This window comes from Eptesicus fuscus, chromosome 3, assembly GCF_027574615.1.
Source record: "Eptesicus fuscus isolate TK198812 chromosome 3, DD_ASM_mEF_20220401, whole genome shotgun sequence".
Classification (NCBI taxonomy): Eukaryota; Metazoa; Chordata; class Mammalia; order Chiroptera; family Vespertilionidae; genus Eptesicus; species Eptesicus fuscus.
The window spans coordinates 111392443-111407800 of record NC_072475.1 but is presented as its reverse complement, the minus strand read 5'-3'; the positions used below and the strand labels follow the sequence as shown (position 1 = coordinate 111407800).

Genomic DNA, 15358 nt, shown 5'->3' with positions numbered 1-15358 from the left:
TCTTTGTCATTTATAAGCTTAATGACAGAATAACATAGAATAAAATATTTTAATAAAAGTCAGTAATCAATTCCAGTGTGACAGCAGCCCCACAGCCACCACACTGACTGACTGAGGGTGGCTGCAAGTTTCAGGTCTTGGAGACAAGCATGGGGAAAAGAAAAAGAAAAAAAAGAAAAGAAAAGAAAAAAAAATTCAAATTACAAGTAAACTACAGAACAACTATCATTCAGAACCTGAGATCTAGCTAAACAGAAGTCCTATAACTAAGGATATAAAGAAGAAGCCACATCGATACTGGTAGGAGGGGCAGAGAAGCAGAATGGGCTGGCCCCACACCTACCTGTGGTGAGTAAAAATTGGGAAAGATATACCTGCTTTGGAGGTCCTCCCTTGAGGATCTCCACAGCCCAGGATTCCAGTGCAAGGACACAGAACAGTGTTTATAAGGATGCTCAATAAACTTAGGGGAAAGGGTAGATGAACTTTGTGAGAACTTCAATAGAGAGACAGATAACATAAAAATGAAAATAGAAAACATAAAAAAGAACTAGTCAGTCTGGCCAGTGTGGCTTAGTAGTTGACATTGACCTATGAACAAGAAGGTCATGGTTTGATTCCTGGTTAGGGCATATGCCCAGGTTGTGGGCTCGATCCCTATGGAGGGCATGCAGGATGCAGCTGGTCAATGATTCTCTCTCATCATTGATGTTTTTATATCTCTCTCCCCTCCTCTCTGAAATCAATAAAAATATATTCTAAAAAAAGAACTAGTCAGAAATAAAGAATATCTTAACTAAAATGAAGAATACATTACAAGGAATCAACAATGGATTAGATAAAGCAGTGGATTAAATCAGCGATTTGGAAGCTAAGGAAACAGAAAACACCCAACAGAACAGCAAAATAAAAACAAACAACAACAACAAAAAACCCACAAACAAAACAAAAACAAAAATAATAAGGATAGTATAAGGAGCCTTTGGGGAAACTTCAAGCATACCAACATTTGCATCATGGGGATGCCAGAAGGAGAAGAGAGAGTGCAAAGAATTGAAAACCTATGGGGGAAAAAATCATAGAACACTTCCTTAACCTGGTGAAGGAAATAGACATAGAAATTTAGGAAATGTAGAGACTCACAAACAAGATGAACCCAAAGAGGCCTACACCAAGACCTATCATAATTAAAATGTCAAAAGTTAAAGACAAAGAGAGACTCTTAAAGGCAGCATGTGAAAAGCAGTTAGTTACCTATGAGGAAGCTCCCATAAGACAGAAATTTTGCTGGCCAGAAGGGATTGGCAAAAAATATTAAAAGTGATGAGAAGCTGCCCTGGCCGGTTTGGCTCAGTGGATAGAGCGTCGGCCTGTGGACTGAAGGGTCCCAGGTTCGATTCTGGTCAAGGGCATGTACCTTGGTTGCGTGCACATCCCCAGTAGGGGGTGTGCAGGAGGCAGCTGATCGATGTTTCTCTCTCATCGGTTTCTGACTCTCTCTCCCTCTCCACTCCTCTCTTTAAAAAATCAGTAAAATATATTAAAAAAATAAAAAATAAATAAAAGTGATGAAAAGCAAGGGCCTACAACCAAGTTTACTTTATCCAGAAAAGCTATTATTTAGACTTGAAGAACAGATAGAGAGCTTCCCAGACAAGAAAAAGCTAAAGAGGTTCTTCAACATCAAACCAGTATTATAAAAAATGTTAAAGAAGAAACAATGAAAAAAAGAAAAAAATTGAATAATAAAATAGCAATAAATACATATCTTAACATTTACTTTATTCCTTTTTTCTTATTTAAAATATTTTAATTTCTAAAAAAGCTTAAGCCATTTTTTTTTATTTTAAATATATTTTTATTGATTTTTTACAGAGAGGAAGGGAGAGGGATAGATAGTTAGAAACATCGATGAGAGAGAAACATCGATCACCTGCCTCCTGCACACCTCACACTGGAGATGTGCCCACAGCCAAGGTACATGCCCTTGACCGGAATTGAACCTGGGACATTTCAGTCCACAGGCCGAGGCTCTATCCACCGAGCCAAACCAGTTTCAGCAAAGCTTAAACCTACCAGACCTGAGGCCCTGAACTTAACTATCCCCTATACCTGGGCTCCTGACCATTAAAGAGAAAAAAATCAACATGATATAGAAAAATGTTAGTTACATGCAAACAAGTGGTTAGAATAAGATGGAACTTGGAGACATTGTAGAAAATAGGTCTAGGCAAAGTACTGAAAATTTGGAGTCACCAGAGATTCGGAAATTACCGAAAAATCGGTACAGCGGTCTGGTAGGGTTAAGCCATTTTAATTATACAGTATCTAATACTTTCAACAAACTGAAAAGTAAAACAAACCACTTAAATCAGTTTTATTTACTTTCTAAGCTTGCCCCCTTGGAGGATGCAAAAATCAACTAAGTAAAATATTTAAATTAATGCAATGTAAGTATTTAGCTAAAAGGATTTTTAAAAGTAAAGTTCATCTGGTAATTCCATACAACTACAAGTACATTGACAGTAGATAGGAATTAAAAAAAATAAATCTAAGCTATCAAATCCACAATTAAGTGAAGTTTTCATTTTATTCAGTTGTAAATAAAATGGCAGCCATAGTTTTATCCAATGTACTAATGGTATCAACTTCAGAATTAATGAACTGCCTTGTTTGTGCAAAACAAGAACAGTTACCTTCTGTTGAAAGGATGTGAACTTTAAAAACTTAGCTCTTTTTAATTTTTTTATAATTTCCAAATAAAATAAATGATTCCAGCTACTGTCTTGGCAGTCCAGTTGCCTATATGACTACATCTTCCATGAAGTCATCATATAGCCACTTATAGGTATGATTTTGGGAACATTCAATAGTTTAAAGTCTGGAGGATACATATCTGTTATTTTTGTTGTTTTATCTTGTTTTAGTTTCTTCAACATATCCATTGCATCAATTGGACTCAATGAATTTAAGTCGTCTATTATTAGCTTGCAATGGCGCTTCAAAAACACTGCTTTATCATGTGAAAAAATACATCATAATAGGTGTTAAAAGTGAAAATAAAATTTTATGAGGAGTCAATTGAATAAAACACAGGTTTTGTTGTATTTGTTATTGTAACGATTCCCTTCACTCTGGCTTTTCCAGTTGCCCACTTTGGCTGCATATGTCAAATGATGACCAAGGTTCTGTATACAGAAGCTTAATCTCAAAAGCTACTTTCCAGGGCACACTTAATGCGTAGTACAGGTTTGGATTCCATCTCATTAACAAACAAATTTAGTTCTACTCACCCATTATGTATATACAGAAGTACAGGAATATATGTCATGTAAAAGTTTCCAAATCACATTTTCTCATTTTTAGTTGGGAAGATTCCAACGACTTTTAAGGGATACCTTCTGACCACAGAAGTGTTTATATTCTTAAATTGCAGAAAAGCAACTTGGATTCGTAACAGGTTTTACTACTCCAAAACTTCTAGGACCCAGTTTAAAGAAGACACAGTGGATAATGTGTAGTTTTCTTCCCAGCTTTCTCCCTAGGGACTTTAATGTGGAATAAAAGCAATCACTTTCAACAGCAATCACTCTGGCACCTCTTTGAGTAATGCTTGAATCAGGATTCCAGGGCCTGGATTGAATTCCAGGATTAGGTTGTAACCATCTTCTCCTTTTAGCAAGAACTGCACCATGGTCTCAGCCAGTCTTGGACTGCATATGTAACGCCCGGACTCCAAGCGGCTCTTGGACATCCCTGAGGCAATTATCTGAAACCCTCACTGGGTACCAGCTTCTGCTGGAAGTCAGACAAACCACCGTGGCTCCTTGCTGCAATGTCCTTCCATCTCGCCGCTCCTCACCTCTAAATGCAAAACCAACCAGCACTGGAAAAGGCTGCCAGCCTCAGCCATGGAGAAAGCTCTGTGAATGGGACCCACATCTTAAACTCTAGGGTCTGTCCCAATGTTACTCAGAGTCATTACAATGTCAGCGAACTCCTCACTGGGAGCCCCATGTGTAGGGTCACCCCACCACCCGACTAGGCTGGGCAAAAGCAAACATTACAAAGGAGGCAGGAACAACCTCTCCTTGCTTTTCCCTCACTTCCATTTCCTGCCAGGTGCTGCCACTGGAGGACTGAGTGGACTCAACAATTACTTTAAACATAAATGGATTAAATGCTCCAATCAAAATACATATGGAGACTTAATGGATAAGGAAATAAGACCCTTACATATGCTGTCTACAAGAGACTCATTTCAAATCGAAAGACACACAAACTGAAAGTAAAGGGATAGAAAAATATATTTAATGAAAATGGAAACAAACCAAAAATAATCTGGGGTAGCAATACTTATACCAGAAAAAATATACTTTAAAACAAAGACTATATATCAAGATACAATGAAGGACCCAGCGATCCTTTGGATATTTACAGGAGAAACCCAAAATACTAAACCAAAAAGACATATACATCCCTATGTTCATTGCAACATTATTTACAACTAGTTGCCCAGTGCACGAAATTCATGCATGGGGATGGGGGTGTGTCTCGCAGCCTGGCCTGCATCCTCTCCAATCTGAGACCCTTGTGGGATCGGCCCTAAACTGACAGTTGGACAACCCCCTCGCAATCCAGGACTGCTGGCTCCTAACTACTCACCTGCCTGCCTGCTTGATCACCCCTAACCACTCTGCCTGCTGGCCTGATTGCCCCAAACTGCAACCCCCTGCCGGCCTGCTCACCTCCAACTGCCCCCCTGACAGCCTGATCACCCCCAACTGCCTTCCCCTCCTGGCCTGATCACCCCTAAACGCCTCTGCCTCGGCCCCGCCACCATGGCTTTGTCTGGAAGGACTTCTGGAAGGTCTCATTAGCGTATTACCCTTTTATTAATATAGATAGGATATGACATACTGCCATAACTATAACATATGTACCAGTATTACTCTATGAGAATACATACTTCATGCAATAGGAAGGCATCTAATACATTACATTGTATATGTTGTAAGTAGTAGAAAATACTGTATTCATAGCAATAATATACACCCTGTGACTTCCTTTCCTGATTTGGGAATGGTTGCCCAGTTCTTTGAACGTTTCCTGGCCCCTAATGTATTTTTTTTCTTTTGTCATTCAGTGTAACTTTATTTACTGTTATGCATATGATTTGAGGTCTTTAATTTCTAACCACCAAAGATTCAAAAGACTATTTTTTCCATGAAGTTTAACATTAACATCAGTGAATTCATGTATTCATGTGTTTTTATTGTAAACATCTGAATTATTCACATTGTCATAGATCCTGAACTCATAAGCATATACCATGCACAGGCTGGCAGCAAGCCAGGAAGCCACTCTGCAAGCAAACAGATACTCTGCATAAGGAGAAAAGTCATAGCATAACATTTAATATCCAACCTGAGTCACCTCAGAATGTTATATATATTGACTTCTTAATTCATATAGTATCGGGAACTCAACTGCTTGGTTGGTGACGGGGTTGACCTGGTTTGGGGAGGATTATTCCTGAAATAATTAAGGAAAGGGGGGCTCAATCTTTTCTTGGTTGCTTGCTCCTCCCCAGCACCTTCATCTTTCTTCTCATCCTCAGCTTCTCAGGCATCTTCTCTTTCACCTTCACCTCCTTCTTCCTCCTTTGCATCCTCAAATTCTTCCTTGGTACCTTCTTCCTCTTCCTCTCCATCCTCTTCATCAGCCACTTCCTTCTCCTTCTCCTCCTCTTCAGCTTCTCCTTCAGAGGGGGTTCATCCTTAGCTTCCTAATGGTCTCCTCCACCTCGATCTGCTCCTCCTGGACGTTGCTCGTGTATTAAGAAGGGAAGGAGCGAGCGGACATCAAGTAGGAGCTAGTCTGTAAACCACCTTAGGCAGATCGACCAAAGATCTGGGAACTCTGGGTGTAGCCACTGGCTATGCTTCCCACGCCGGTGAAACTGAGCTGGGTCTCCTCACCTTCCAAGAGTTTCCTGTAAGCTGCAATGTCAATGTCCAAAGCCACATTGAGGCGGTCCTGGTATTCTTTTAAATATCATGCCATTTCACTCTCTGTAATTCTCAACTCATTTTCTAATTTGTTTATTGTGTCCTGCATAGCACTAACATCAGAGTTCTGTTTATCCTCCAGCTCTTGCAGCTGCTTTCCCAGAGCTTAGTTCATGCCCCGGCTTGCTTCGATCTCCAGGGTCTTGGCCTTGAGCAGGTGGCAGCTTTCAGACACCTCGTCCTTGGTGGCGCACACCCCGTAGGTGCTCTTGGCAGTGCTCTCAGTCAGCATGGTGAGCAGCTCTTGTACCATTCTTCTGCATTCTGCACGTTCTTGGCAGCCAGCTTCTCCTACTGGGCACGATGTCCTTGAGCGCTGTAGAGAGGTCGGACTTGGAGAACACGTCCATCTCCACGGAGATCTGAGCTTACTGGATCTGCGCCTGCAGCTCAGCGATCTCCTCTTCATGCACCTTCTTCAGAAAGGCGATTTAGTCCATCAGGCTGTTGATGCGCTTTTCGAGCTCAGCGCCAGCAAGAGCTGCCTCGTTTGCACCTTTTCCCGCCTCCATCAGCCAGCCCTCTGCGTCATCATGGTTCAGCACCTCTTCCTGGTAGCATGCCTGCAGGTTGCTCCCAGTCCATTCCAAGCCCTGGTGCCTGCTAACTGCCCACTGCCCTCTCCTCGCCAGGGACTGGGCTCAGTGGGCTGGTGCACAGGCATCCCATTTTCATTAAAATGTTCAACCCCAGCCTGCTCCAACTGTGTCCACAGGAGGTCTGGGGCAGACAATGATCCCAGAGACCCTGGCCACCCCCGCCTACCTGGGTCCCTGATGGTGGGCTCGACCCAGCGGGAAGCGTCAGGCTCAGCCTGCCTGGCCTGCTCAGACCCAGATGGCTGCCTGGACCCTGCAGGCAGCATCAGGTGCTTCCCACACAGCCTGCCCGCACCCCGATGGCAACCCAGACCCCGCAGGTGGCGTTAGATGCTTGCCGCCATGCCTGCCTGACCCTGATGGCTGCCTCGACCCCGCGGACAGTGTCAGGCACTGTCTGCCCAGCCTGTCCTGTCCCCGATGGCGACCTGAACCCCTCAGGTGGTGACAGGCACTGCCCACCAGGCCTGCCCGCCCCCTGATGGTCAGCACATATCATAGCAACTGGTTGTTCAGTTTTTCAGTTGTTCCACTGTTCAGTCTATTTGCATATTAGCCTTTTTATTATACTAGAGGCCGGGTGCATGAAATTCATGCATGGTGGGGGGTCTTCCAGACCAGCCTGCACCCTCTCCAATCCAGGACATCCCTCTCACAATCCTGGACTACTGGCTCCTAATCGCTCACTTTCCTGCCTGCATGGTCGTCCCTAACTGCCCCCTGCTGCCGGCCTGATCACCCCTCATTGCCTCTGTGTGCTGGCCTGATTGCCCCTACCTGCCCCCGCGACTGGCCTGGTCACTCCTAACTGCCCTCCCCACCAGCCTGGTCACCCCTTACTGCCCCCCCTGCGGGGTCCAGGTTGCCATCGGGGACCAGACAGGCATGGCGGACAGTGCCTGACGCCAGCTGCGAGGTCCAGGCAGCCATTGGTAACTGGGCAGGCCTGGGGGGCAGCGCCTGACCCAGCCCGTGGGGTCCAGGCCACCATCTGGATGCGGGCAGGCATGGCAGGCAGTGCCTGACGCCACTTGCGGGGTCCAGGTGGCCACCGGGGTGCAGGCAGGCATAGTGGGCAGCGCCTGTCGCCACCTGCGGGGTCCAGGTCGCCATCGAGGACCGAATAAGCATGGTGAAAGGTGCCTGACGCCGCCTGCGGGGTCCAGCCAGCCATCAGGGTCATGGCGGGCGTTGGCCACGGCGGGATGGTAGAGCAGGTGAGTGGGGACACCAGACCAAGGCGGGGCACTAGTCACTGTCATTGGGGCGAGCCGCTGGTGGTTACTAAAGATTCTTTGCTCTTGTGCGCTGCGGTCCCACCCAGTGCTTGCACCTGCTGCCAGCACCAGCCCTGCTCACACCCGCAGCCAACGCTGGAGCCCCGGCTCACACTTGTTGTTGGTGCCTGGTGCAAGTTCGGTCTGTTTGCATATTATGGTTTTATAGATTTGTTAAAATTTTGCATTTGTTTCAGAAATAGTAACATTAAAAATCTTAAAAAAGAACCAGCAGTTTGTCAATTATTTATGTGAATTATTTATATGGACTATGTTTATAATTTTTTTGTAGTCCTCTGAAATATTACAATAAAAATTATTTCTTTTTTCTTTTTTGATATATAAATGTGGCTCCTAGTTCTTGTACCCTAGTGCATGAGTGAACATTGATTAAACACAAACAAAACATGCAACAAGTGACTATATACTTTGTTTATGTAGAATCTTTATGCCTTGCATACTTTTTATCATTTTGGTTAATGGTGTCATCTGAGAATGAATAGACAATATTTAAAAATAGCTAATTATGCTACTTATTAATTCTTTTAATAAATATTTCCTGGAAAGGGAGTGAAAACTCTTAGTTCAAAGAGAAGATTTAGATCTTATTTATTTTATTATGCTAAATCACAGGGGTCCCAGGAATGTAGTAAACTATTATTTTCCAAGAATTTTTACTTTTATTTGTTTTTGATAGCCTGCTGGTTTTCTTTAGTGCATATATTACTTATTCAAATTACTCAGTATACCTTGGAGTTTTGATTTTATAGTTATTTTCTGTTTCCCTAGCTTATTATATTTGTATTTTCTTTTATCACCAATTTTTATTTATTTATCTTGGTCTTCTGTTTTTCCACATATCTGGTTGTCTCAGTTTGTTTATATTTAAGAATAGAAGACTGGTGAGGTTTGTCATTTTTCTCTACTCTTGTATGCCTGATTCTCTGCTAGCTCTCTCCCACCTGTAGGACTAAGACAAGTATGAACAATGTTTGTCATCCTTAGGGTGAACAGATGGGGAAACCACTCTTTGAATGCTAAAATAGGAAGAGCTATACTCTTTGGCACTAGAAGCCATTCCAGCAACATTAAAACTTTATGCTCGCCCTGGCCATTGCTGCCCAGTGATTAGATCCTTGGCCTGTGCACCGAAGAGTCACTGGTTTGATTCCTGGTCAAGGGCATGTACCTAGGTTGCAGGTTGGATTTCCGGCCCAGGCAGGGCACATGCACGAGGCAACCAATCTATGTGTCTCTCTCACATGGATGTTTCTCTCTCTCATCCCCTCCTCCCTCCCTCCCATTCTCTCTAAAAACCAATGGAAAAAATATCCTTGGGTGAGGATTAACAACAAACAAACAAACAAAAACCCTTGCGTTTATGCAGTTAAATTTTTTAAGAGTGATATTTTGGTATTCCTGGGAGTATAATGCTGAGCTCCTACGGTCACTGTGCGTGGAGAAAGGGTAGGAGTTAGAAATGAAATCAATCTAGGGTACTAGACAGCACAGCATTTCAGAAGAAAGACTTTTAATAACTTTATTATCTTTCTACTCGCATGTGCATGGCACTCTTGTCTTTGAGCCAGGTACCTCCTTGGAGTCAGGACAGTTCTTCATTACAGGCTGTTCATGTAAATATTGGGCTGCCTTTGCTGGTTTTGTTTTATCCATCACTATCTTCATTTGCATAACTTAATGAAAGACTTAGAAAAAAGGAGAGATAAATTCTTATTTTTAGTTGTTTTTAACTGGAAGAGACATTTTCTGACACTTGTTTAAAAAGTCAGTTTATTGATTATATAGAAGATGGATTTTAAGAAAAAGAGGCAGGTTTCAAGGACATAGGTATTTAGGTTCATAAATAGGATTGTGACAGTAGACAGAGATAAAGAAAGAGAAGTAAGAAGTAAAAAGAGATAAAATTTGTAGCATTTGGTGACTGTTTTGTCATCAGTGGTTGTGTATACACAGGAAAAAATAATTGCTTTCTTTTGTATGACTAATAGACATAATTCTAATATAAAAACAATATGTAAAGCTCCAGGCTACATGTCTTTTCAGAATTAATTTCTACCTGTATAATTAGGTTTTAAGCAAATAAAATTTGATCTACTGACCTTAATTGACAAATTATATTTGCTGAAATCTAATACAGAGCCGTGATGTCTGGATTTTCATGTAAGCAGTATGAAGCAATTCAATGAAAAGTTGGAAGATAAGATTCTACATCTAATTCTATCACTCCATAAAATAATGTCTGAGGCTCAACACAGATTAATCAAATGTTTATGCTTTTGATTCTGGAGGAACAACTCCATTCTTATCCAAATACCAGGTTTATCCACCTGTTTTTGGTATATTATTTTTGTTGTATTATTCTATGGGCTTTGCTTAATTATTTCCCATCATTTTTCTGTTGAAGAATACTAAAATACTCCATGCCTAATTAAGATAACTAAATGCCACCCTCTTCCAGATTCTCATGGTTGCTGTTATTTGCTCTCTATATTAATTTCAAGTCATTTTCGTTAGACTAAAATATTCTTCACTTATTTTTCTCTGCTTCCTTACCAACGTTTACTTAACACTACTTTTTCTAAGGCCTAATAATATTTGATGTCCTACATAGCAAGAAAATAACTAAATCATGTCTTTTTTAAAAACTCATTATAACATTGAACATGATTAATAACCATTCAACTCACAGAAATATCTCCTCTCTTAATTTCTATGGTATCATATTCTGTTGTCTTTTCTGCTGGTCTCTAGATAGTTCTACTCTGTCCTGTGTGGACTCTCCTTCCACTTTGCAGTTTTAAAGTATGCTGTCCCAAGGCTTCCTTCCACTTTTGACATTCTTCTCTTTTCATTCAATAGAGTTTCAGTGGGGTAAGCCATGAACTCATGGTTTCAATTCCTGAATTTAAACTTTTAAATATGTGGGTAATACCACGTCTCGGTCTTTTGGCTAAAGTCAAGTGTAAATATTTTGGGTAGCATCATATGTCCCAGAAAACTATAGATTGTATGTTATGAAAAAATCACTCAATGGAAAAAAATATAAATATATTTTCATCAAGATGAATTAATTTAGAATACAATTAAGAAGACTGGGAGTAGTCATAAAGGGAGTTATTTTTCTTAATTATTTTCGGAATGCTTTTTCTATATATTCAAGAAATGTTATAAATTTTCCCCTGAGGCAAATCTGAATAATTGTTTTTGAATATGGTTACACTTTAACCATTTTGTGTGTGTGTATGTGTGTGTGTGTGTGTGTGTGTGTGTGTGATGGGTTTATTGTTCAAACATTTCAGAAATATATAATGTAGCTATTAATTCCTGCATTATGTCTGTCTCAACTGTGAAATCACTATTAAATTTTATGTGTCTTTTCAGATTTTGAAATTTAAGAATATCCTATATAATGTATACGTAATTTTAATTTTTTAAACAAAAAATGATTTACAGTTCTGCATAATTCTGCAAACTTGCTTTTCCTTACCAACTACATTATAGATATTTTTCTCCCCCTTTCTTCTTGTCTCCTATCTTCTATCTAAATGCCTATGACTCTATCAAATTTTATGAAAATAAAATTCCATTATCTGAATGAAAAATTATTTATTAAATTATCCACCATTGGTTAACATTTAGGATGGTTCTATTCATTTTATTGTGAATATTAAAATAACTTTGAAGCTAGCACCAGGATACATATATCTTTGAAAGCTTTTTCATTTATTTAACATGTGTATAGAATAAATTCAAAGAAAACAAAGCTCTTTGCTCAACTAATATGTACATTTAAATATTTTACATTTGATACCAAATTTTCTTCCTGATTATTATCAACTTACTTTTCCACCAATATTGTATAAAAAGTGCTGCTTTCTTGAGCCTTTGATAACAATGGGTAATTCAAACTTTTCTTAACACATGTATACTCTGACTTAAGAATTTTGAAGATAGGTAGTCCAGGACAGGATCAACAGCTCTATCATGTCCCCAAAGACCCACATTCCTATTATTTGAGTTGCCATCTTTATCATATTGGCTTTGTGACTCATTAAGATTGCTGCTATATTTCCTGGTATCAAATCATGTTCTAAAGAAGAAGTAGGCAGAACAATAGATCCAGTCACATCTGCCCTTGTTAATAGAAGAGTAAATGCTTTATTGGAAACCCTAATATACTTCTGATTATGTTTGATTGACAAGAGCTGAGTTACATGGCAACCCTAGATACAAAGAAGCTGAGAAAACAATTAGTTTAAAATAGATGTAGATTTATAATAAGATATACCTATATTCTGGCAGTCATTTTTTAAAATATATATCTAAAAAGATTTTATGTGAGTCAGTACCGCAGCCGGGGCCATGGACTTGTGGGCGCCGCGGCGGCTGCTGTGGCGGCGGCCGCGGACTCGGCGCAGCGGCTCTCGGTGAAGGAAGAGACCATCTTTATGCAGGAGGGGCTCATCTGCACCACCGACCTGGCCGAGCTGCGAACTGAGATCCTCGGGGCCCCGGACGCCGCCAACACCGATTTGGAGGAATCTTAGGAGTTCTCATCTTACATTCAAGTCCTCTAGCCATTTTGACGGAGGAGAATTAAGAGGACGGCTGGGCTAAACAAAGGATCTGCGAACTGCGCCGCGCGCAGCGGTTTCAGGGGCGCGACTGGAGGACGGAGCGTCTGCAGCCCAGAACTACAGGAGAGATGGCTGAACGGCAGATTTACAGCTAAGAGGGAAGAGGAAACCAGCGAAATCGGAGGGGACGAGGTGCGGAGGCGCGTGGGTCGGGCTGGTGGCGGGGGAAAGGGGCTTTTGTTCCAAACCTAGGGGAGATTAGCTCTCCATCACCCTGAAATCCAGCTTCTGGGGACCCGCGGGAGACCCAGATGCCTGCGGGGAGAGGCGGGACTCTTGTGGAGGTGCGCCCAGCAATCAGTGTTTGCTGCGCTAGAGCGCGGAACGAGGGGACTTAGAAACTTGGAAGGCAGAAGGAGCAGACTCGCAGCCATTGCGGCTCGCCGCACCATGGCCTGTTGGCACCCTGAGACCCCGCCCCACCCTGGGACCCGCCCTGCCCTGAGACCCGCCCCGCCCTGGGACCCGCCCCGCATGTTTTGAAGACCCGCCCCGCAAGTCTTGCAGGCGCACCTACGCTCCAAGCAACGGCTTATGCATGTGGGTGGCCTGCCCTCTGGCAGCGGACCAGATGAACTGCTGTTCTAGTCGGACTGCTCCAGAGCCACTCAGACAGGAGGAGGAAACTACAGTTTTTGCTGTAATCCCTGCTGAGTACCTAAGGCAGTGGCTGATCTACGCCCCATTGGGGACCCAGAAACGAGGGCATCTGGTGGTCTGTGGGAAATGACACCAGACTTCAACCACGCGCATAAGGGACACATCCAACAGGCAGATTCAGTGAGCGCCAAAGCCTTGCTGCACCAAGACCCAGCCCATAGGAGTGTCTCCTGCACAGCAACTCTTCCTTTATAGACAAAGAGAGCCCTCCCGGTGGCACCAGCAACAATCAAGACTTAACTATACAAGGGAGGACCGGGATGGAGGCATAGGGCGGAGGCCTAGATGTTGCCTGCCACAACAACTTTGAGGCTGCGACGGGAGAGCGGAGCAGACACCACCCAAGACCACCGTAGGGCTGGCTGAATGGATGCTCTGCAGCTAGAATAAAAGAGGGGTATGCGGGATGATGCTGATGCAGATGACCCAAGGACCACACTTTGGGAACTGCGGCTCGGCGGTCTCCGGCTGAGGGGGCGGCTCCACTGGCTGCCGAGCACGGACAGACGGGCCCCTGTGAGACGTGGGGTGGGGGACTCTGCGCTTGCTGGCCTCCAAGTCCTTCAGGAATCTCGGTGCCCCGGGGGCGGCCGGGTGCGCATGCTCGGCGACCGGCCGCCGCTGCGGACCCAGGGGCCGGCGCGGCGACGCCAGACCGGCCCGCCGCCACGCACCGGGCGCACCGGAGCTTCGCTGAGCAGCCGCCCGACGAGTTCTGCGGCGACTGTCCTTGAGCTCTGGCAGGATGGCTGGGGGGGTTGCTGGCGGGGGGTTGACCGGCGGGAATTGGGATCAGGAGGACGGGGCCCCGCTGGGACCCGGGAGCGGGCGGGGTTGCGCGCATCTGGGCTCGGGAGTGGTCGCGCGCCTCCGGGTATGGGTGGGGCCTCGCGTCCCTGGGTCTGGGTGGGGCCGCGTGCCCCTGGGTCCAGGTGAGGCCAGATTCCGGGTCCGGGTGAGGCCAAGTGCCCCTGGACCCGGATGACGCTGGGTCCCGTGCCCGGGTGAGGCCAAGCGCCCCTGGGTCGGGGAGAGGCCAAGCGCCCCTGGGTCCGGGTGAGACCATGTGTCCCTGGATCCGGGTGAGGCCTCGTACACCTAGGCCCGGGTGAGGTCACGTGCCCCTGGGTCTGGGAGAGGCCAAGCGTCCCTGGGTCCGGGTGAGACCATGTGTCCCTGGATCCGGGTGAGGCCACGTGCCCCTGGGTCTGGGAGAGGCCAAGCGTCCCTGGGTCCGGGTGAGACCACGTGTCCCTGGATCCGGGTGAGGCCTCATGCCCTTAGGCCCGGGTGAGGCCACGTGCCCCTGGGTCTGGGAGAGGCCAAGCGTCCCTGGGTCCGGGTGAGACCATGTGTCCCTGGATCCGGGTGAGGCCTCATACACCTAGGCCTGGGTGAGGCCACGTGCCCCTGGGTCTGGGAGAGGCCAAGCGTCCCTGGGTCCGGATAAGACCATGTGTCCCTGGATCCGGGTGAGGCCTTGTGCACCTAGGCCCGCGTGAGGCCACGTGCCCCTGGGGCTGGTAGAGGCCAAGCGTCCCTGGGTCCGGGGGAGACCATGTGTCCCTGGATCCGGGTGAGGCATCGTGCACCTAGGCCCGGGTGAGGCCATGTGCCCCTGGGTCTGGGAGAGGCCAAGCATCCCTGGGTCCGGGTGAGACCATGTGTCCCTGGATCCGGGTGAGGCCTCGTGCACCTAGGCCCGGGTGAGGCCACGTGCCCCTGGGTCTGGGAGAGGCCAAGCGTCCCTGGGTCCGGGTGAGACCATGTGTCCCTGGATATGGGTGAGGCCTTGTGCACCTAGGCCCGGGTGAGGCCACGTGCCCCTGGGGCTGGGAGAGGCCGAGCGTCCCTGGGTCCGGGTGAGACCATGTGTCCCTGGATATGGGTGAGGCCTTTTGCACCTAGGCCCGGGTGAGGCCACGTGCCCCTGGGTCTGGGAGAGGCCAAGCGTCCCCGGGTCCGGGTGAGACCATGTGTCCCTGGATCCGGGTGAGGCCTCATGCACCTAGGCCTGGGTGAGGCCACGTGCCCCTGGGTCTGGGGGAGGCCAAGCGCACCTGGGTCCGGGTGAGACCATGTGTCCCTGGATC

General features: G+C 45.4%; 1 pseudogene; it reads right to left on the bottom strand.

Annotated features, from left to right (window-relative positions):
• Positions 1–2802: 2802 nt before the first annotated feature.
• LOC103304651 (dimethyladenosine transferase 2, mitochondrial-like) lies at positions 2803–3942 on the bottom strand (annotated as a pseudogene).
• Positions 3943–15358: the final 11416 nt, after the last annotated feature.